The sequence below is a fragment of the Mobula hypostoma genome, chromosome 11 (assembly GCF_963921235.1).
Source record: "Mobula hypostoma chromosome 11, sMobHyp1.1, whole genome shotgun sequence".
Classification (NCBI taxonomy): domain Eukaryota; kingdom Metazoa; phylum Chordata; class Chondrichthyes; order Myliobatiformes; family Myliobatidae; genus Mobula; species Mobula hypostoma.
The window spans coordinates 40,668,463-40,693,338 of NC_086107.1; the positions used below are offsets into that span (position 1 = coordinate 40,668,463).

A 24,876-nucleotide genomic window follows, 5' to 3' on the forward strand; every position below is an offset into this window, starting at 1 on the left:
TGTCAAATGGAGAGAGTTTTACCACCATTTTTGACTGCTGTTGTAGCCATCTGAATAACTCAATCTGAGTTATCATTGAACAGATTTTGTGTAAGGCTTACATCTTCCTGCAACAAATTACTGAGTAGTTTGAAAACAAGATGTACATCAAAGTTCCGTAATAAGCACCCATTATTAGAAATAGATTTTCATTATAGTAGCATAATTCCATGTTGTGTTAACTTCTCTTGTACTCAATGTACATGTGCCTCTGTTTCATATTTGAAATATCTTTGAAATAATTTTGTGAAATTGTTATGTTGGATGAAATGATAGAGATTTTAGGAATTCATCAAATTAAATGTCAGTTTATATAGTTGTTCTTGCTTTAGTTACCTTGCCTTATGATAACAGCAGGCTTTTCAAAAGATGATTTGGTTTGTGCATATAGAAATAAATCTCCATTCATTACAGTGAGCATAAGAGCATTAGACAACCATCCCATATCTAGAACCATTAATTGTTGTTGAACCTCAAATATACAAACCCCATTTCCAGAAAAGTTGGGATATTTTCCAAAATGCAATAAAAACAAACATCTGTGATATGTTAATTCATGTGAACATTTATTTAGCTGGCAAAAGTACAAAGAAAAGATTTTCAGTAGTTTTACTGACCAACTTAATTGTATTTTGTAAACATACACAAATTTAGAATTTGATGGCTGCAACACGCTGAACAAAAGTTGGGACAGAGGCATGTTTACCATTGTGTTACATCACCTTTTCTTTTAATAACACTTTTTAATCGTTTTGGAACTGAGGATACTAATTGTAGTAGATTTGTAATTGGAAATTTTGTCCATTCTTGCTTGATATAAGACTTCAGCTGCTCAACAGTCCGTGGTCTCCGTTGTCTGATTCTCCTCTTCATGATGCGCCATACATTTTCAATAGGAGATAGATCTGGACTGGCAGCAGGCCAGTCAAGCACACGCACTGTGTGTCTACAAAGCCACGCTGTTGTAGCCCGTGCAGAATGTGGTCTGGCATTGTCCTGCTGAAATAAGCATGGATGTCCCGGGAAGAGACGTCGCCTTGATGGCAACATATGTCTCTCTAAAATCATAATATACGCCTCAGAGTCAATGGTACCTTCACATACATACAACTCACCCATGCCGTGGGCACTGATGCACCCCCATACCATCACAGATGCTGCTTTTGCAACTTTCGCTGATAACCATCTGGATGGTCGCTTTCATCTTTGGCACAGAGAACTTGACACCTGTTTTTTCTGAAAACTAGCTGAAATGTGGACTCATCTGACCACAGCGCACGGTTCCACAGTCTTTCAGTCCATCTGAGATGAGCTTGGGCCCAGAGAACTCACCGGCGTTTTTGCATAGAGTTGATGTATGGCTTCCTCCTTGCGTAATACAATTTCAAGTTGCATTTCTGGATGCAGCGACGGACTGTGTTGAGTGACAATGGTTTTCCGAAGTACTCCTGAGCCCAGGTGGCTATAATTGTCACAGTAGCATGACGGTTTCTTAGGCAATGCTGCCTGAGGGCTTGAAGATCACGTGCATTCAACAGTGGTTTCCGACCTTGCCCTTTACGCACTGACATGTCTCTGAATTCTCTGAATCTTTTCACAATATTATGTACTGTGGATGTTGAAAGACCGACATTCTCTGCAATCTGGCGTTGAGAAATGTTCCTTTTGAACTGACTAACAATCCTCTCATGAATTTTGGCACAAAGGGGTGAGCCACGACCCATCCTTGCCTTCAAAGACTGAGCCTTTGATGGACGCTACTTTTATACCCAGTCATGATAGCTCACCTGCTACCAATTAGCCTGCTTAATGTGGAGTCTTCCAAACAGGTGTTACTTGAATATTCTGTGCACTTTTCAATCTTATTTTAACTCTGTCCCAACTTTTGTTGAGCGTGTTGCAGCCATCAAATTCTAAATTTGTATATGTTTACAAAATACAATTAAGTTGGTCAGTAAAACTATTGAAAGTCTTTTCTTTGTACTTTTGTCAGTTAAATAAAGGTTCACGTGAATTAACATATCACAGATTTTTGTTTTTACTGCATTTTGGAAAATATCCCAACTTTTCTGGAAATGGGATTTGTATTTAAGATGTAATAAAATCAGCAAATTTTGGAAATAATGACACCAGATTTAAACATCAATTGAAACATTAATTCTATTTTCCCTCCATAAATATTATTTTATAATTTCAGATTTCCAGCATTTGCTGTAGTTTTGCCTTTTTATTTTTCACATGTATTTTATACCACATCTAAATTTCTGATGTATATATTGTATCAGCAAAGTGCAGAATGAGTGGAACGTAGCAACAATGAAAAAAAATCTGCAAATCTACTGTAAACTTCCACATTCAACAAATAATTCTTTGCATTTGGCACCTTTCAATGATATTGCATCATCAGGTACATATTCTCATCTACTGCCCTTTCTGCATTTTACCAGGTACCAAATCAAATCAAGCTTAATAATCATTCAGCCATACATGAATACAGGTGAATGAAACAGTGTTCTTCTGGGGCCAAGGTGCAAAACATACACCACACATTCAAAATAGTGAGTAAAAAACCACGTATGGCCCAGGACCCTGAGCGACATGTCCTGCATATTGATGGTGCAGCTTCCGGCACTGCAATCCAGTCCGGTATTTCACTGATTGAACGCTGGAAGGAAGCTCTGATGGAAGAGGTCAGACAGCATGCTGCACCACCTGTGGTGTCACCTCTTCTGGATTGCAGCAGCAGGAAACTCCGTGGCTTGACACCTAGTTCTAGCTACAACTGAGGCTATGCAGATTTCCTATCCTCTGTCACGCTACCAAACCACCCTGCGGCATCTTACAATATTTATGTCTTAACGGGTTTGCGATCACAAGAGAAACATCCAAGGCAATCACTCATGGTTACACTGCATGCCACCTTTGCACACCAACTCTGATGCCTTTGAGTAGCAGGCAGTTCCTCCAAACCCAATCCGGCTCCTCTGACACGCTGGCCAGCTACTCCACTCAATGAGCAGCTCATGTAGACCTGAAGCACCCAAAGTTCCTGGAGTCCAGTATTGCTATAATAAAAAACACATTTAACAAATTAAAAAAAACACCTTTGGCTAGCCCCCTCCTGCATCCAAACGTGCTGCCATCTTACAACAAACACAAAATGCTGGAGGAACTCAGCAAGTCAGGCAGCATCTACGGAGGGGAATACACAGTCAATGTTTCAGGCCAAGACCCTTTATTAGGTCTGGAAATGAAGGGAAAAGAGCCCAGAATAAGAAAGTGGGGGGAAGGTGAAAAGCGTACAAGCTAGCAGGTAATAGGTAAAGCCAGGTGTGAGGGAAGGTGGGTAGGTGAGGGACGGGGAACGAAGTAAGGAGCTGGGAGAGAATAGATGGAATAAGTAAAGAGCTGAAGAAGAAGGAATCTGATAAGAGAGGACAGTGGACCATTGAAGAAGGAAGGAAAACAGGTAGATGCATAGGTGAGGAGAAGAGAAGGGGTGAGAATGTAACCACAATGACAAATAAAAAGTGAAGAATGGAAGGAGGGACAAGTAACTGGAAATTGGAGAAATAAATGTTCATGCCATCCAGGCTGAATATGAAGTGTTGCTCCTCTAACTCTAGTTTTGCTTCATCATGGTAGTATAGGAAGCGAAGGACAGATATGAGAAGTGGAATTGAAATGGATGGTCATGAAGAGATTCTGTCTTTAGTGGTGGACAGAGTGAAGCAGTTCTTGAATCTGTGTCAGGTTACACCAATGTAGAGGAGCCCACATCGGGTTCCATAGATGACCCCAGCAGACTTGCAGGTCGAAGTGTTGCCTCACCTGGAAGGACTGTTGGGGCCCCAAATGGTGGTGTATGGACAGGTGTATCATTATTCATGCTTGCAGTTTAAGTGCCAAGAGAAAGATCGGTGTGAAGGGATGAGAGGACAAAAGAGTCATGAACAGAGTGATTCCAACAGAAAGGGGATGGAGAGAAGGATGTATTTAGTGGAAGGTCCTGTTATAGATAGTGGAAGTTACAAAGAATGATGTGCTGGATATGGAGGTCCATGGGGTGGTGGTAGGTAAGGACGAGGAATGTGCCCCCTTCCTTTCCAGTCGTATCAAGGGTCTTGTCCTGAAATATTGATTGTTTATTCCCCCCTACAGATGTTTCCCGAATTACTGAGTTCTTGGTCCTCAGTATAAGTGCTCCAGTATTTTGTGTGTGTTGCTCAAGATTTCCAACATCTACAGAACTTTCTGTGTTTAGTCCATTCTTCCATTCCCACCTGCCCCTCCTCTTCTGACGTTTACCACTGCAGCTTCGGTCAATGCAACACTTGTACATTCATCTCTTCCTTTACCACTCTCCAGTGCCCCAACATTCTTTTCTAGGTGAGGCAGTAATTCAGTTGCCCTTTTCCCAATCTAATGTAATGTGCAATCTAATGCATTTAGTATTTAAGATGTTTCCCTCGCACTGGAAAAATCAATTGCAGATTCGATGATTGCTTTGTGGATCACCTGCGCATGGTCCACAAGGGCAACCCTGAGCTTTCCCATTACCTGCCTCTTTAGTTCTCTATTCCCCTCCCACTCTGATTTAGCAGTCTATGGTTGACTCCTGACTGTTACAATGAGGCCCAATGCAAGCTTTAGGAAAATCACCTCATTTTTTTGTCTGGTTCCTTTGCAGCCTCTGAACTTAATATTATAATTCTACAACTTAAAGTAATTTGATTTTTGTCTGAGTAGTTGACCATTTGTGATATTGGCTGTAACTTTGTTCTTTCTTTCACCCATGTTTTTGATTTTTGTTCCTGCAGCACCTGATCAGGCATGTCTTCACACCTCCTATATTTGTTTGTTAATGTTCTGATTCTCACGCTGCCACAATTCACTTACTGACGAGATAACCTTGTTTACAGCTTATTCCCATGGTCATCGTAGTTTTATCCACTCCCCACCTTCCCTGTAGTTTCTTTTGTCTCCTTCCCAGTGCTGTTGGAAGGTTGTTAACTAAAAGGTTAAACCTATTTCTTTTCCTGTGTAGATGTGGCCTGACCTGCTGTGTGTTCCTAGCATTTTCTGTCTTTATAGCACCAGGCTCATAGGCAGCTTCTATCCCACTGTTATGCTATTGAAGATTTCCCTCGTATGATAAGATGGACTCTCAACCTCACAGTCTACCTCATTATGACCCTGCATCTTCCTATGTACCTGTACTGTACTTTGTAACTTAACACTTAATTCTGCATTGTTATTGTTTTACCTTGTGCTACCTCAATGCATCATTGTAATGAATTGACCTGTATGGACAAGTTTTTCCACTGTACCTCAATTCATGTGAAAATAATAAACCAATTTATGTTTTCACAAAAAGAGGTGCCTGACTCTTACACACAAGAGATACTGCAGATGCTGGAAATCTTGAGCAACACACACAAAATGTTGGAGGAACTCAGCAATTCAGGTAGCATCTATGAAGGAGAAATAAACAGTCAACATTTTGATCTGGGCTGTTTATATTTCTCCCAGTAGCATTTCATTTGTGGATGCTTTTTCTTTCTTGTCTCTTACTATTTAAGTCAGCCCTGGCTATTTCATGTTTGGGAAGTAGACCTGTGTTAAGTTTCTATTTGTGTACCTTCCACTGATTTGCTGTCACTTTATCCATTAATGAGTTGTTCAGTGTGCAGTCATCCCATCTAGTTGAAGTTGTAATTCTCTAATGTTCATTTATCTCAGATCTGCATTTTACCTTTTATCCTGTTTACAAAGCTATAGGTGATCAATGAGTGTTTATAAAGTAATATCTGCTTTCATATGAAACAGCTATATTGATGCATGAAATTGTTTTGGTTTACACGGTTTATTTCAGTGATAAAACTTGGGGATAAGCTAGTGATTAGGTTCCTACAGGCATAAGTTTCCAGGTACTATTGGGTATTGTTCAGGAAGAGATCAGCCAAACTATTTGTTTTCAATATCTGCCCAGTGAATTAAAGGTGATATAAGGTGCCAAGACTGAAATAGATTAATACACCACAAATTGTGCTTTACGCTTGGGTACTCTTGTTCCCTGTAATTTAGCTGTACGATGCTAGAGGTGCATTACTAAGTAGTTTATTTGGAGAAAGTACTTAATTGAAAAACCTCTCCATTTTGAAAAGTATGCAGCAAGAACATGTTATTCAAAATGATAGATCAGATTCAGTTAAGTAAATTAGAATTCATGTGTATTTTGCTTGAAGAATAAGAATCATTTTGACGACTTCTCCAAGTGAGTGTAGTTATTAAAATTCGAAGCGTTGGTGTAGCATGAAGAGGGAAGCTTGCAACAAAGCGATGAGGAAACTTAAGTTATCTTACAGAGTAGTTGGGTAATAAATTATTAATACTGTTCTCTTAAAGAAATCCTCTGTAAATGCCAACAATATAATTTTCTAAATCGCATTCTTGCCTTCTGAAATCTTTCCCTCCAACGCTGCTATCTTCTGCAATTCTTCTTTTGCTAATCTATTATTATGCAGATCCACATCAATGCAAAAAAAACATGCAAGATACAGATATTACAATTTTCTCATAGTGAACATTTAGTCCAGTGCAAATTGTGTGTGTTCATGCTTACTTTGCCTATGATAGTGTTCCAATGAGGAAGGTGCCCTGTAAACATGAATCTTCAAAATGACTTTCATTCATAACACTTGAGATAGTGATGGTGGATAGTAATTGCTTTGGATATTGGGTACTCAGATTTCTGTTTCCTATGACAGCCAGGAGAAACTTTGCTAGGTATATTTGTGGAACTAACAAATACAGTTAGTAAGAGGCTCGCAAAGTTATAAATGTCATTCTGCAACTGATGCTGCTGAGTTTCACCATGAACCTCTATATCCATAGATTTCTATACACTTGCCATCAGCCATTGTGCAGAGCCCACTTCCCAAATGTGGAAGCTGCCTTAACAGACGCACACTATTTGTATCTTTCATGACAAAAGGTGTTGCAAAACCATTGGATATGTGGTTCATTACATTTATCATACAGGCATCTTGTACACTGATTTTTATGAGAAATATTGTCTTGAAAATGTCAACACTAAACAAATAATTGTAAATCTACTACATGTTGTCAAAAATACCCAGGAATGTGACAAGGTTGTGTAATGCCCTGGTTACAATTTTTACTGCTAATGCTGTAGGGTATATCATTTAATAGCTTTATGTAGAATCAGTGTGTGCAGCTATTAGTGTTTGGGTTTCAGGTAAAGATAAGGGGCTGTGATGTTTAACTTAGGAATGTTGAGTCTGCCAATCGTTGGGAGCGGGTTCTAGAGAAAGCTTGGCAGAGAGGGTTTTGTGATGGACATTGGTGGGGGTTGTGGTCTTTTGGCAGGAGATGGAGAAAGAAGAAGATTAGGAGAGACAGCTATAGGATTCGATCCAACTAGAATCTACAGGGGTCGGTGTTGGTCTGCTGCTTTTTACTGTGTATGTCAATGATACGGACTATGGGATTAATGGATTTGTGACAAAATTTGCCAATTATACAAAGATAGGTGGAGGAGCGAGTAGTGTTGAGGAAACAGAGAGCCTGCAGAGAGACTTAGGTAGTTTAGCGGAGTGGGCAAAGAAGTGGCAAATGAAATACAATGTCGGAAAGTATATGGTCATGCACTTTGGTGGAAGAAGTAAGCGGGCAGACTATTATTTGGATGGGGAGAGAATTCAAAATGCAGAGATGCAAAGGGATTTGGGAGTCTTTGTGCAGGATACCCTAAAGGTTAACCTCCAGATTGAGTCAGTGGTGAAGAAGACGAATGCAATTTTGGCATTCATTTCTAGAGGTATAGAATATAAGAGCAGGGATGTGATGTTGAGGCTGTATAAGTGAGACCACACTTGGAGTATTGTGTGCAGTTTTGGGCTCCTTATTTTAGAAAGGATATACTGACATTGGAGAGGGTTCACAGAAGATTCACGAGAATGATTCCAGGAATGAAAGGGTAAACGTATGAGGAACGATTGCATCTCTTGGGCTGTATTCCCTCGAGTGTAGGAGAATGAGGAGGATAACATAGAAATATTCTGAATGTTAAAAGGCCTGAACAGATTAGATATGGCAAAGTTATTTCCCATGGTTGAGGAGTCTAGGACAAGAGGGCATGACTTCAGGATTGTAGGACGTCCATTTAGAATAGAGATGTGGAGAAATTACTTTAGTCAGAGGGTGGTAAATCTGTGGAGTTTGTTGCCATGAGTAGCCGTAGAGGCCGAGTCACTGGGTGCATTTAAGGCAGAGACAGATAGGTTCTTGATTAGCCAGGGCATCAAAGGGTATGGGGAGAAGGCAGGGGAGTGGGGATGACTGGAAGAATTGGATCAACCCATAATTGAATGGCGGAGCAGACTCAATGGGCCAAATGGCCTACCTCTGCTCCTATATCTTACGGTCTTATGGAATGCGTGATTGGATGGAGTCCAGGATGGGACGTTCTACTGCTGGTTGGTGATGAGGAGTTGGTGCCGTGACCAAGGGACACATCTAGCTTTTGGAAGATATGAGCTCCAACCCTGTGTGCACTTAAACTGGTTTAAATTATAATGGGCTCTATTTTTTTTTCTTTTTCTTTTAATAATTGTTTGATTAAGCTGACATTAGTAAATGGTGTATCATCTGTTACTTCTTGCTGACAGATAATTGCATGTGGGCAGTACTTATACAGTAATCGCTCAGGTCAGTGTTCGGGTGGTCAAAACATCCCAATGTTCTGGTTTGGTGGGACCCAAGTCATACCGACCATAGACATACAGAGTTCAAGAAAGGTGGCTTTCTCACGCTGAGATCCAGTGGCTGTTAGCAGAGTGCTATCGAGCCAGGTTTCTATAGAAGCCTGGTAAGGGGGCAGTGGTTTCAGTTATATCATCTACAAACTATGGCAAACTGATAGCTTGGTTATGTCTTCAGGAATAGAAACAATAACATTATTTTGTTTGTCTTTTGAACTGCTTAGCATTTTTAGGGGAAACAATGCTGTCTCATGGTGCTGGCTTTACTCCAGAAGAAAAGTGATGGAAGACAAAAGACTTGCCATCTACTTCACACGCCAGTGGATTGTGAATGAAGTAGTTTGGCATCTATCTTCCGAGGTGGCGTGACAAAAAAGCATTCAGGGTTTGGGTCACTTTCGCAGCCACTTGTATAATTGGCCCTATTGTTGACTTTATCCTAAAGATGTGGTTTTCAGATAAATTGTAGGTGTTAAAGGTAAATCTCGATAATGATCGTGGTTTGAAATTGTGTAGCTCCTTTACAGTCTAACAGTAGAGCCACAAAATAGATACTGAGAAAGTGATAGAAGTTATTGGCTTAGACTTATTCAGAGATATGACAACCTGCATTGTGCAGATAGCCTTCAGTTAATCCATTGTCAGAACAGGTAAGTAAAACTAGAGATTGACCTTCATCATTGTTAAATAGGCGAGCTGTCTGGAGTAGTTTTGCCCGGTCCAGAGATATAAAAATTGGGTGTCTATAAAGGAAACATTCACTTTGGGGACGCAAACAACAGGAATACTGCAGATGCTGGAAATTCAAGCAACACACATCAAAGTTGCTGGTGAACGCAGCAGGCCAGGCAGCATCTCTAGGAAGAGGTACAGTCAACGTTTCAGGCCGAGACCCTTCGTCAGGACTAACTGAAGGAAGGATTAGTAAGAGATTTGAAAGTGGGAGGGGGAGGGGGAGATCCAAAATGATAGGAGAAGACAGGAGGGGGAGGGATGGAGCCAAGAGCTGGACAGGTGATTGGCAAAAGGGATATGAGAGGATCATGGGACAGGAGGTCAGGGGAGAAAGACAAGGGGGGGGGGGAACCAGAGGATGGGCAAGGGGTATAGTCAGAGGGACAGAGGGAGAAAAAGGAGAGTGAGAGAAAGAATGTGTGCATAAAAATAAATAATGGATGGGGTACGAGGGGGAGGTGGGGCATTAGCGGAAGTTTGAGAAGTCAGTATTCATGCCATCAGGTTGGAGGCTACCCAGACGGAATATAAGGTGTTGATCCTCCAACCTGAGTGTAGCTTCATCTTTACAATAGAGGAGGCCGTGGATAGACATGTCAGAATGGGAATGGGATGTGGAATTAAAATGTGTGGCCACTGGGCGATCCTACTTTCTGTGGCGGATCTGTCCAGCTCTTGGCTCCATCCCTCCCCCTCCTGTCTTCTCCTATCATTTTGGATCTCCCCCTCCCCCTCCCACTTTCAAATCTCTTACTAACCCTTCCTTCAGTTAGTCCTGACGAAGAGTCTCGGCCTGAAACATTGACTGTACCTCTTCCTAGAGATGCTGCCTGGCCTGCTGCATTCACCAGCAACTTTGATGTGTGTTGCATTCACTTTTGGGAAGTGGGGACTGCACAATGGCTGATGGCAAATGGATAGAAATGCATGAACATTGTAGTTGTAAGTAGACTTTTTCTTCTGATAGAGCATCAGAAATCTTGAACTGATTGGCAAAAACAATATCCTTTTCATAGTCACAACACATCAACACAAGAATTTATCCAGCAGCATTTCATTTTGATTAGCTTTTAAACCTAGTGCTTTCCCGTTATAAAAGAGATTAATATAAATATTCTGTTACGTGATACGGGCTTCTAATATGTATTTTCCCATTAGAAGGAAAAAGTGAATTTTTGGGGCTGCTGAAATAAAAGCAAATTGTACATTTTTTGGTAAAATTGTTATGTATTCATATATATTTTGATTCTTACAGGTTGCTGCCAAGCTTCCCCTGTGTGTTACGTACTGAACGTAAAGTAAGAGCACATTCTCGGTAGACGACTTACTATCAAAATAAACAACTGCATGTTTGTTTGTATCTGTTCGTCTTTTGTGTGTTATTCATAGCCAGTCCGCTTCCCAGTACCACAAGCATTACAATTGGCAACCAGGTAACACGTCCTCATGATATTTATTGTTTTGTTCCCCATTTGCTGATGACTGTGCCCTCATGGCCTACCAGGAGAACCACCTGCAGACGATTGTCGACAAGTTCTCTGCAGCTTCAAAGCTGTTTGGCCTGACAATCAGCTTCGGTAAGACAGAAGTTCTCCTACAACCTGTACCAAACAGTCACCCTCTTCAGCCATGCATCATCATCGACGACACTGTCCTGAAGAATGTGGAGAGCTTCAAGTATCTAGGAAGCACCATCTCCAGTGATGGATCCCTTGACAAAGAGATCATAGCAAGGATCCAGAAAGCTAGCCAGGCACTCGGGAAACTCCGTGTCAAAGTTCTGGAGCACAAGGACATTCAGCTTTCAACCAAGCTCAAGGTGTACAAGGCTGTGGTCCTCACCTCTCTCCTGTACGGCTGCGAAACCTGGACCCTGTACCACAGGCACATCAAACAGCTGGAGCAGTTTCACAAGCGCTCTCTGTAGTCATTCATGAGGATTTGATGGCAGGACCAAATCACCAAGCAGGAAGTCCTTGACAGAGCCAACATCACAAGCATTGAGGCAAGGATCTTCCAGGCCCAGCTACGCTAGACTGGCCATGTAATCTGCATGGGTGAAACAAGAATCCCCAGGCAGCTGCTCTACGGTGAGCTTGAGCATGGTAGTCGCAATCAGGGCCGCCCCAAAAAAAGATTCAAAGACAATCTGAAATCGTACATCAAATGGGCAGTCCCCAGCCTTGACAACTTGAGGAGTCCGCAGCCGACAGGGCTGCGTGGCATGCCCTGACCAGAAAAGCTGCATCTGTCTTTGAGGATGACCGAAATCAGCACCTTGCAGTGGCACGAAACTGACGCCACAAAGCTGTGTGTGCACCTGTTCTAACAACCGCCATTCCATGTCCAACCTGCAACTGCACGTGTGCTTTGGCCTTCGGCCTCCGAAGCCACATGTGTATCCACAGATGACTGCACAATGTTTAGTCTTCCTTGGACCCCGAGAGACAACCACCACTCCCTTTGGCAAGAAAAATCCCTGTGCTACACAGGCGGTGTACCACTATGTGATGTGGGTGAGCAAAAAGTAAACGGCTGCAGGAAGGGTGGTGGGTGAAGAATCTGAGGGGAGAGAACGAGAATGGGATGGTTAAATAGAACAAATAAGAGAGGGCAAGAGAGACGGATAAGACTAGTTAACTTTTCTGGAATGTAATTGTGTTTGAAAATGGCAAAATATTTGGAAGTATGGGGCTGTTTGAGGAAACAATAGAACAATGGAGTTCCTGTACTGAAAAATTTGAATATTTTGCACTGGCAAATCAAACTTCTGATGATATTCGTATTCCAATTTTTCTGACTGTGGTAAGTGCAAAAATGTCTGATTAATTATGCAGTCTAACATGCTAATCCTTGCAATAAACCTTACAAGGACATAGCTGAAGTCTTAAAGGACCACTATTTTTCTCAACTTTTATTGATGAAAAGACAGCTTCGCACCCGTCTTGACCTAGTTAGACAACTAAACACAAAAAAGATTGTGCTAACTGAACAGAAAACCGAAGCAGAGCAACATGTCAAGCAAAATACAGAAGTTTCACAGCAAGGGAGAGAGTACTTGCCTGGAAATACATCTCTTGAGCAAAGTGCATTCCTGTGACGGTGGAGGCACAAACACGTCCTGTGTTGTAGGCAGTGGAAACTAGGAATCATGTCTGGGGAAGGCATGTTGATCAGCTGTTGCACACTTCAAAGAAAATGTTTGCAGAACATCTGTTATGATCAAATGTCAAAGCCAATGCTCCCCCATCACCTGTCCAGACCTGCTGAAGGGTTTCGGCCTGAGATGTTGACTGTACTTTTTTCCCATTGATGCTGCTTGTGTGTGTTGCTCAGATTTCCAGCATCTGCGGATTTTCTCTTGTTTGCTTCTCCATCACCTGTGCTTTCTGAGGTGCCTCCTACTAACAATGCAGTACACAAACCAAGATCTGTGCATACACCACTTTGGTGTCATCCCCAGGTCATTGGTACCCTCACTGGAGCAGGTAACCGCCAGACAGATTGAATCTCTAGTTTAGTGACTGACCGTCAGCACATGAGGTAGAATAATTCCCAGGGTAATGTCTGGAAATAGAGGCAGTCTACTGAATTTGATGAATACTGCATTGAATGGTTATAGTTCAGCAGCTCGTCTGTGTATGGGAAGGGGAAGAAACTTTTAAAATAAGAGGCAGGGATATGTTAATATATTTATGTATACTTTGAACCATATGGGTTGCTGTCAAGCTTCCCTGTGTGTTATGCATTGAATGTATTGTGAAAGGGCATCCGGGGTAGATGACTTAACAAGCAAAATAAACAACTAAGTTTGTTCCTCACCTCTCCATTTCTTGTGTGTTATGCATGACCGCTGGGCTTTGCAGTGCCACAGAAGTAACAAAAATGAACAAAGATATGCAGGAGAAAATGAAATTGAATAGTTGCAAAAGTGACCTTTCCCATTTGCAAGTCTCTGAAAATTTCTCTCTCCTCAACACCCTTTTCTCACCTAGTTTGTTAAACGGAAACACTTTGAAGATTTGCCAGTGTGACACAGATCTCATCTAATCATTAAAAATATTCACTGCTGATATGTGAAAATATAAAATGCTTATCAGGTCTGTTGAACGGGTACTAATGTTTCAGTACATGTGCAAGTGTCTGAGACTAGAATGGTAAGAGTTTTATTGTGCTAAGTGCACTTATTGTGATAAGTAGTTTACTGGTAATTAATAACAGGAGGAGAATTAGCACTGTCTGTGCCAAAAAGAAAAGTAGACACCAGTACATCTATGTGAACAGGAAGCTTGGTAGTATTTAGCTTTTTAATAACACAACTAGGATGCATTCCTCATGTTCTAATATGCTTTACCTTTGTAAAACTGCCATCTTTTGCAGGTTTCACTTAGCATGAATCATTGTAGGTACGTTTCAAGGGAGTAGAGTGGGAAATGGACTTATTTGTTTGGAGCACTGTTTGAACCTGCACCCCGCTGTTTACTACGAGCACACTATTATGGCATGTCTGCTGCATCTTCTGCTCCTAGACTGTCCCAATAGCCTTTGAAAGCTTGATGTTGTTAGCAGACTTTAAACTGCTTTTAAGTGTGTTCAAAGATCAGAAATATTTGCACATAACTTTTCAGTTAACATGAGTAACCCCACTCAAATGACAGGTCATGCTACTTACTCCAAACGTCCCTCTGCACTGACATCTGATCTGTACCTGATTTCTCATCTTCCACATTGCAGTGTTTCTGGGAACTTTGTCTAATAATCAGTATTCTCATTGATGTAATGCAGGATGTCATTGTCAGTTTGCATAAAAGGTTGTTACAAACTGCAAAGCAGTATTAATTTGATTATCTTTTTAGATGTTGTTTGAGGGCTAATTACTTACCAAGGTACAAAACTCCATGACTTACAAATTTTCCCATGCATTTTAAGCTAGTAATAATAATAACATAGTTCATGGTTTTCATTAATGATAGTATACAGTATATATTCCATTTGTTTAATTATGGTAGTGTTAGAGTTTTCATTAAATGGAAAGAAATATAGCAGAGTGATCCAATATGTTAGTATAGAGAAGGCAAATTTCTTATTTAAGGTGAATAAGCTAATGGGCAGTTCTCAGGAATGAAACCCTTATATAACCTGAGGACTGCCTGTATTAGAAAGAATCTGCCTTCTCTTTTGAATGGTGCTATGTATCTAATTGACAAGGCAAATGGAAAACATATAAAACTACAAATGCTGAAATCTGAAAGAAAAACTGAAACTCTGCCGGTCGAGCAACATCTGTGGTAGGATGTTTTGGGTCAGCAATCCTTCCTCAGAACTTAAGAAAAAGAGTTTTAAGATTTATAGTTTTCAAATCATAGCTGGGGGCATGGGGGAGGAATGAGCTGAAAGACTAAAGACCATATAGAGATGGAATAGAGCATATCAGGTAGCAAGGCATTTAAAATGAAATATAGTGAGAAGGGATGTAGGCATAGTAATGGGAAATGGTGAGAAAGCAGTTTACATGAAGATGAAACATTTAGTGTTTCTTCTAGAAGGCTGCAAAGAATAAGAGGAGATGCTGTTCTAGATGTTGGGCCTCATTATGTCAGTGAAGATCTGTTTGATGCAAATAATGAAATTAACATAGTGTGATCCACTGAAGCTAGAGGTTGGTGGTTTGGAAAGTGAGGATAAAGCAACTTTAGTATATTTCTGATAGGAATGGAAAGTTTTGAGGAAATCAGGAATGAAATGGAATGAATGTGATTGAGGTGATAAATTGGTTGAAGGTTGAATTGGTTGGTCTCCTAACCAGGAGATTAGATGACTGAAGAACATTGAAGACATCACAGACACTGACTAGGAGAATGGAGCAGAATCCTTGCAGAAAGCAGAATGAGAAGTAAAACACTTAACTGTGGAAGTCGTTGATTTATAATAGATCTGAAACATGAATAAGGAATAGACTGAAAATGGAGGCGAGGGAGTGAACTACTGTAGGATTAAAGAATGGTGCACATTTGCCACATGGAACAAAGAATAGCCATGGTTTCCTAAACCAACATGTTTTATTTTGAGGAAGTAAACTGAGTCAAAGAAATATGTAGCTAAATATCATAACATGTTTGGCTAGAAGAAATTTGATGATAGTGGATAGGATGTCATTGGGCTCTACTGAAGAGTTAAGGAGGTTGGAGGTTGGAGGTATTTGAGGGGTTAGATCTCTATGATAAAGAGGAAAGTGAGCCAGGAAAATATTAAAGTTGTAATGGATGTTGGAATAAAAACTGGAAAAGGAAATTATGTGAAAGTGCTGAAACAATACTGTAGCAAGGCAATTTTGTTTGTTGATTTTATGCAAGAAAAGTAAGTTGTTTAGTACTTTTTCCATCTCTGTATTTTCTCAAGTTCTCTATCTGAAGATCATCAATATGAAACTCTATCCCTCTTGCTCTACAGATGCCAGCTGATCCTATTGAATATTTCAGACATTTTTTTGTTGTTACTTTAGATTTCCAGCATAATTCTTCGCAGTTTTGTATATTTGAATTCAGTTGGGTATAGTTCCTTTCTATGAAATCGTTGATCTTCTGTTTACATAATGTTCATTAGTACTTATTTATTTTCTTCCACGTAGGTGCAGCCACATGGTGACATGTAAATTGCAGTAATATGGATGGGGCTTTAAATACTGAACACACTTACAGACTATAATAGAACAACAGACTTCGGTAAGATGCCACATTTTCTGAAACACTTTTTAAAAGAGTATTGAGACTTATAAATGTAAAGAATAAATTGCTGATCTCTGAAGTGTGCATTATTTTTGATCTTCCAGGAATTTTTTTTTACAATCACTCTTACAATCTGTTTAGAATCCATTTTACTCTAACCTACCATGTGTGATTTTGATAGTCCTTAATATAAGTAGACTGTTTTTAATTTCCACTTTCTCTGGTAAACAGTTTACTAAGGATGTAAATAAGAACAGGAGCAGACCATGGAGAGCAGCCAGCTACTTCTGTAATTGCCTTTTGCTTCTGTTGAATCCTATCTGCTTCATTGAAGCATGCCTGTATATGTTGAAAGTGGCAATCAGCTTGTGAATGGTATCTTTTTGCTCAAAAAGGACATTAAAATTTTCTTTATGGCATCAAGAGGAGCTCAGCAGGCCAGGTGGCATCTATGGAAAAGAGTACAGTCGACGTTTTGGGCTGAGACCCTTCATTTGTGTTTGCTACTTGGATTTCCAGCATTGTGCAGATTTTCTCTACTTTGTGGCATATTGTCTTTCTTTCAGAACTTCAAACTGCATCTGTACAGATGTCTAGATGTATTGTGGTCAGACTTTCTAGAAGCAACAATACTGTGTGGCCATCATCTATGCTTTTACAACATTTGTTAGCTGTCACGTGATCGGCAACAATAAATTATCAATTGAGGCAGCTTTCATAAAAACAAACAAACATTTATTAAACTCTGCTCAACAATAGCAAAAAAATATTCAAATGACTAACTTAACCGGAAGTTAACTGCTATACGGCAATTCTGGAACAGTTCTTAAAAGGATAAATTCGAAAACGGTTCTTAAAGTGGTAAATTCGAACACAGTCTTAAAATGGTAAATTCGAAAGTCCAAGTGATTTACACAATCAATAAGGAGAGTCTTTTCTGGAAACTGATTTCTTCGAAGACGTAACTTTACTGCTGATTCTCCAAAGGATTCATGATGAAGGAAATAATATGGCTTAAAGGAACTGACCTTTTCCTGGCGAGGGGACACTGCGTAACTTCCCTGCTCTTGCAGGAGTTATCTCAGATACAGGTCACCATTTCTGAAACAAATCCTCAATAAGGTTGATCCTTTAAAAAAACCGCCAAATGACTCCAACTTTATTCGATCCTTCAGGTTCCCGTCCTTTAATAAGGTCTTCACTCTCCAATACTACTGTACAGGTAAATCAAAAATACACCAACAAAGTTGGCAGCGATTGGTGATACTGCCAGCACAACGATTTTACCTTACAATAGAAAGTAAAACTCCGTTTTAAAATGAAACTGCATCATGAGACGAATACGCAGCATAACGGAGTAACTAACAAAGCAAACAACAACTCAGCTGAAAGCTAACTGCGTCACACCAGGAGTCTCCTTTATACCTGTTGAGAACAGGTCATCATGTGACCTCACACTGGTGGGAAAATTACATCATGTGACCTCCACAAGACCATTACATCATGCTCATAAGACAGTCACAAGATACCCGCGGAGTATGTAACACCTCCCTCCAAAAAAGAAAATTTTGGTCTTTTAGGAGTAATATTTTAACAACTATTTACACAAAAAAAACAAATGTATAAAATTTACAACATATATGATATACACGGTATTATCATACAACATCTTGCAAACTAATGTACCGTAGGAGTGTTACAAATGTTAAAATACCACTCCATCAAAAAAAATTACATTGTACATTGTTACATACCTCAAGGAGATCTTGTGACTTTCTTGTGAGAATGATGTAATGGTCTTTTGAAGGTCACCTGATGTAATTTTCCTGCCGATGTGAGGTCACATGATGACTTGTTCACCACGGGTATAAAAGGGAAGACCTCTGGTGATGCAGTTTTTCCAGCTAGGACGTTCATCAGTGTCTCCGTTCCGTTGCGTATTTGTTTAATGACGCAGTTTCAATTTTACAACGGAGTGTTTTCTTCGATTGCAAGGTACAATAGTGCTGGACTGGTAATTTCTGCCAGATTTGTTTATGTACCTTTTCAGTAGTCTTGGAGAGTGAAGACTTTATAGAAGTACAGGACCTGAAGGACTAAGAGAAGTTGGTATTGTTCGGCAGTTTAACAAAGGATCGACCTTATTGAGTCTTCGTTGAAGAAGTAGCGACCTGCATCGAAGATAACTCCTGCCAAAAGAGAAAGGTAGTTCGCGCAGGATTTGCTCTCTAGAAATTAAGGTCAGTTGTTTTAAGCCGTTTATTTCCTTCATCGTGAATCCTTTGGACAGAACCAACAGGAAAGTCGTGTCTATGAAGAAATCCTTCTCCAGAGAAGTCTCTCCCAATTGAATGTACAAATCTGTTGGACTTTTGAATTTACCATTTTAAGAACTGTATTTGACTTTACTGCTTTAAGAACTGCTTTTGCATTTATCGCTTTAAGAACCAGTACCAAGTGATGATTTGTTGAGCGGCCGCATAGCGGTTAACTTCCAGTTAAGGTTTTCGTTTGTTTTTATATTGCCTATCCGTGTTTAATAAATGTTTGGTTGTTTTTATATAACCTGACTGGATTGATATTCATTGTTGCCGATTACGTAACAACATTTAACACCTAGATAGACAGTCAGCAATCACATTATCTTTACCTTTTAATATGTTATCAAAATATTATACTCCTGTAGCATCAAACTTTGTTGCTGAATTGGAGTTTGACTTATTTCCTTAATCATTTTCTTTAACCAAGCCCGTACCTACAACACACCAAGGTAAGTCACAGTAGCATGACCAAATTCACTTTTATCTAAGTTAATAGTTAAGTTAGCTTTTGAAAGCCTTTGAAATAGTTTCTCCACCGTAGTAATATGTGCTTTCCAAGTATAATTTCCTGTAACTAAATCATCAATATAAGCATCTGTATCTTTTAACCCCTGAATTACAGAATTAATCATCCGCTGGAAAGTACCTGGTGTATTCTTCACCCTAAATGGAAGATCATTATATTCATATAACCCTGATGGAGTTACAAATGTGGAAATCTCTCTACCTCTATCCGTCAATGGAACACACCAATAACCTTTAAACAAATCAATCTTTGAAAGAAACTTTGCTTGTCCAACTTTGCCCACACAATCATCTACCCTAGGGATCAGATACGCATCTGAGGTAATCTGTTTTGCTCCCAGTTTATAAACTATCTGCTGGAACAATCCAGACATAAAATTACTACCTTGATCAGATTGTATTTCCTTAGGCAACCCAAAATTAGTAAAGAATTTTATGAGAGCCTTTGTCACAGTTTTAGCTGTTATATTCCTGAGTGGTATTGCCTCTGGAAACCGAGACGCTGTGCACATAATGGTCAACAAATATTGATGTCCAGTGTTAGTTTTTGGCAATGGGCCTACACAATCTATAATAATTCTGGAAAACGGCTCACCAAATGCTGGAATAGGTTGCAGTGGGGCCACTGGAGTAACTTGATTAGGTTTACCCACAATCTGACAAGTATGACATGTCCTGCAAAATGTTGCTACATCTTTTCTTAAACTAGGCCAGTAAAAATGTTTAAAAACCTTGTTCATAGTTTTCTTTACACCTTGATGGCCACCCAGAGGCATACTATGAGCCATAGTTAAAATCTTATTTCGATAAAATTTTAGGAACTACTACCTGGTGATTAACTTCCCATTCCCCACTTGCAGGAATTGTAGATGATCTCCACTTCCTCATTAATACTCCCTTTTCAAAATAATATTGTATTGGCGCCACCTTAATTTCACTATCTGGAAGAGCTTGTTCCTCTAATTTGATAATCTCAGGGTCTCTACTCTGCTCTGCTATCATCTCCTTCCGAGATAAAGACAAATCTTCATGGTCAGACTTACTACAATAATCTTGCTCAAATAATGTAGGTAAGGAAGTTTCTGACACTTCCTCAAAATTTGAATCCCGAGTTGAACAATCATGGGTAACAGACCCATTCTCCATATCAGTCTTTTTAGCCGTAGCTCGGGTTACAACACAGGAAGAATCCAGTTAGAGTCCATCTTTGGTGCCTCAGAAATAGGCTTTATTGTCAAATGCACTTCAGGAAAAACTTGTCCACCTGCTAAGTCATTCCCTAACAACAGAGAAACATCATTCATGGGTAAACTGGGTTGTAGTCCTACTTTAACAGGTCCTGTAACTAACCCTGACCTTAAATTTACTCTATGCAAATGTACTGGCATAAGGGCACTCCCAACTCCTCGTATATAGTTTACCTCACCAATGTCAGACTCATCACTAAACTTTAGAGCACTGTCTAATATAAGTGATTGAGAAGATCCAGTATCCCTAAGTATTTTTATTGGCACAGGAGTGGATCCTTCTTGCAAGGATACAAATCCTTTGGTTATAAAATGTTCATATCCCCTCTTAACTTGGTCAGACTCTGACAAAGCTTCATTGGTATTTATCGAACCCTGTGGATTTACAGGTATTTCAATATGCTGCACACAAGCATCTGGGACTGCTTCCTTCTTCTTTTTCAATCGAAAACAGTTAGCTATTACAAGTCCAGGTTTCTTACAATAATTAGAAATAAGACCAAAATGTCTTTCTTTCACATGTCTCCCTTCATCCTTACCTTTCTCACTAACTTTAGATTTAATTTCTGGTTTACCTTGACTCTCTGTGCTATTTTTCCTTTTAAAAGTTCTACCTGGAGAAAATTTATTCTTATGAATTAAAGCATACTCATCAGCTAATTTAGAAGACTCCTGCAATGTAGCAGTGTCCCTCTCATTTAAGTATGTCCTTACTTCAACAGGAATGCTCCTTTTAAATTCCTCCAATAAAACCAACTCTTTACATTTATTATACTACCCATTCACATATTTTTAGAGGAAACCCATCTCTCAAAACACACAGATTTCTCATAGGCAAATTCCACGTAAGTTTTTTCCACGGATTTCTTCAAATTTCGAAATCTTTCTCTATAAGCTTCTGGAACCAGTTCATACGCTTTCAGTATATGCTGCTTCACAATATCATAATCAAGTGCTTGGTCAGCAGTTAAAGCTGTATAAACTTGTGCCTTACCTCTAATTATACTTTGTAACACCACTGGCCATTTATCTTTCAGCCACCCTGAACTCAAAGCAACACTTTCAAAACGTTGGAAGTATTTGTCCACTTCTGTTTCATTAAATAGAGGAGCCAAAATAACTTCTCGACTAGCAACAAACTGTTTACTCGAACCAGAGGACTGATTTTCCATCCTTAATTTCTCCATCTCTAGCTCAAATTTCCTCTGGTTATCAGCTTCTCTTTCTTTAAATTCCTTTATTTTATTTGCCTCTCTTTCGGCCATTTCCGCTTTAAATTGTTCAAACTTCATCTGTTCAATATGTAACTGCATTTCCAGTTTACTCATTGGAAACCTTCCTAACACCTCATCATTCATCTTTCCGGAACTTATATAAATGTTCTGCTATTTTCCTCTGAATTACTTGTTTTGTTGTAACCTTCGTAATTCCTTTAAGGTCCAACCTTCTAGCAATCTTGGACACCTCACCCTTTTTCACCTTCGCTAATACCTCCGGGTCTGGCGAATCCATAAACTCGTCAATATTCATTGCTGCCAAATACCACCCACAGACCAATCAAACAAAAGAATCGGGTATTTCCCTTTTCCAAATCAGATCAATAAATAAACAAGCACTTAAGCTCAAAATTGGAACAATTCTGGATGAGCCCCCAATTTATGTCATGTGATTGGCAACAATGAATTATCAATTGAGGCAGGTTTCATAAAAACAAACAAATATTTATTAAACTCTGCTAACAATAGCGAAAAGTATTCAAACGACTAACTTAACCAGAAGTTAACTGCTATACAGCCACGCTGGAACAGTTCTTAAAAGGGTAAATTCGAGAATGGTTCTTAAAGTGATAAATTCAAACACAGTCTTAAAATGGTAAATTCGAAAGTCCAAGTGATTTACATAGTCAATAAGGAAAGATTTCTCTGGAAACGGATTTCTTTGAAGACGTAAAGTTACTGCTGATTCTCCAAGGGATTCACAAGGAAGGAAATAATATGGCTTAAAGGAACTGACCTTTTCCTGGCGAGGGGACACTGCACAACTTCTCTGCTCTTGCAGGAGTTATCTCAGATACAGGTCACCACTTCTGAATGAATGCTCAATAAGGTTGATCCTTTATAAAACTGCCAAATGACTCCAACTTTGTTCAATCCTTCAGGTTCCCATCCTTTAATAAGGTCTTCACTCTCCAATACTGCTGTAAAAGTGAATCAAAAATACACCAACTAAGCTGGTAGCGATTGGTGAAACTGCTGGCACAACAATTTTACCTTACAATAGAAAGTAAAACTCCGTTTTACAACGAAACTGCGTCATGAGATGAATACGCAGCATAACGGAGTAACTAACAAAGCAAACAACAACTCAACTGAAAACTAACTGCGTCACACCAGGGGTCTCCTTTATACCTGTTGAGAACAGGTCATCATGTGACCTCACTGGTGGGAAAATTACATCATGTGACCTCCACAAGACCATTACATCATGCTCATAAGACAGTCACAAGATACCCATGGGGTATGTAACATAGCTGAGCTAGTGCGTACTGTGCTGGGGATCAGCAATAGTCTTATCACAGAGAAATGCGTATGATGTCCTGAGTGGGAAGCATGATCTTCTAGTTTTGCACAATATCCTTTGAGACCTTGGAGATGAATTCTTCCATATTCTTGCATCTATTGTAGCAGGCCTAACAACTTGGTAGCTACCTGTTCGTTTTTATGCAATAGTCTTATCATCTAAGCATACCAAATCTGGTCCTCCAGAGTCCTCTGAGGCCATATGGATACATGCACCTGTCCTCTGATTCCCCCTGACACAGCAATAGATGAGTTATTCTCTGATGAGGTGCTGTGGGGGTGTTAGGTGTAGTGATGCAGTGTACACTTTTTGTTTTTGTTCATCTTCATCATCATCATCCCACTTGTCCTCTCCTTTCATTGTTTCCTTGTGCCTTGCTCTTTCAAGCAAAGTAGAAGCAAATGACCCATTCCAATACGCTGCAAGTAAAAAAACAGAAAAATGTTTCTCTTGTAAGCTGCAGCAAAACAATTTTATGGCGATGTGGCAGCAGCTGAAAGCATCAAATGTTGAATGAATACTGCCTGGCCTGTACGTTCCGCCAGCATTTTGTGTGTGTTGCTTTGAATTTCCAGTATCTGTAAGATTTTCTTGTGCTGGTGAATGAAGTGGCTGCAACGATTCAGATTGACAGTTTTGCTATACACCGTCAGGATAGATCTATAGAGTCTCTCGAAAGCAGAAGGGGAGGAGTATGCTTTATGATCAACTCCTCTTGACGTACAAATATATCATTGCTGTCCCAATTCTGCTTACCAGACCCAGAATCTCTTGCAGTTAAGTGCTGTCCATTTTACCGACCATGGGAGATTTCCATGATCATTTTGGTAGCGCTATATGTTCCACCTCAGGCCAATGTCAATCAGGCTTTAGATGATCTGAGCAATGGGATCAACATGCACAAAATAGCGCACCCTAACACCTTCACCATCGTTTTGGGGGATTTTAACTTGGCCAGTCTGAAAAAATATCACTGAACAATTACCATCAACAGATCACTTGCAATACCAGAAGAAACAACACACTAGACCATTGTTACACTACCATCGAGAATGCCAACTGTGCTATTGCACGCCCTCATTTTGAGAAGTCTGATCACCTGGCTGTACTTCTACTCCCTGAGTATTGGCTGAGACTGAAGACTGCAGCACCAGTAGTGAGGACCAAGAAGGTATAGACAAGGGAATCACAGGAGCGCCTACAGGACTGCTTTGAATTAGTGGTCTGGACCATATTCGGTGATTCGTCTTCGAACTGTTACCAACTTTATTAAAACCTGTGTGGATGAGTGTGTGCCTACAAACACTTGCTGTACATTCCCAAACCGAAAGCTGTGGATGAATCAGGAGGTACGTCGTCTGCTGAAGGCTAGATCTGTGGCATTCAAGGCTGGCAACCCAGGTCTGTACCAGAAAACCAGGTATGATGCATGGAGGGCTATTTCAAGGGCGAAGAGATAATTTCGAACGAGGTTGGAGGCAACATTGGATGAATGACAACTTTGGCAGGATTTGCAAGACATTACTTCCTACAAAGTGAAACCCAATAGCGTGAATGGCGGTAATACTTCACAACCAGATGAACTCTACGCCTTCTATGCCCGCTTTGAAAAGGAGAATATAACTACAGCTGTGAAGATTGCCGCTGCACCCAGTGACTCTGTGATCTCTGTATTGGAGGCTGATGTTTGGCTGTCTTTAAAGGGGGTAAACCCTCGTAAGGTGGAAGGCCCCAACAGAGTACCTGGTAAGGCTCTGAAAACTTGTTCCAACTAACTGGTGGGAGTATTCAAGGACATTTTCAACCTCTCATTGCCTTGGGCGAAAGTTCCCACTTGCTTGAAAAAGGCAACAATTATACCAGAGCCTAAGAATAATAATGTGAGCTGCCTTAATGACTAACGCTCAGTGGTACTCAC

General features: G+C 40.0%; 1 protein-coding gene across 4 annotated transcripts in view; it reads left to right on the plus strand.

Moving 5' to 3' along the window:
- Nucleotides 1–24,876, plus strand: part of stk33 (serine/threonine kinase 33) — a 247,047-nt gene that overhangs the window by 43,304 nt on the left and 178,867 nt on the right. For all 4 annotated transcript variants that reach the window (XM_063061885.1, XM_063061886.1, XM_063061883.1 and 1 more), the window contains one exon: nucleotides 16,189–16,282. The gene's annotated coding sequence lies outside the window, so the exon portion shown is untranslated. The remainder of the gene's footprint in view (nucleotides 1–16,188; nucleotides 16,283–24,876) is intronic.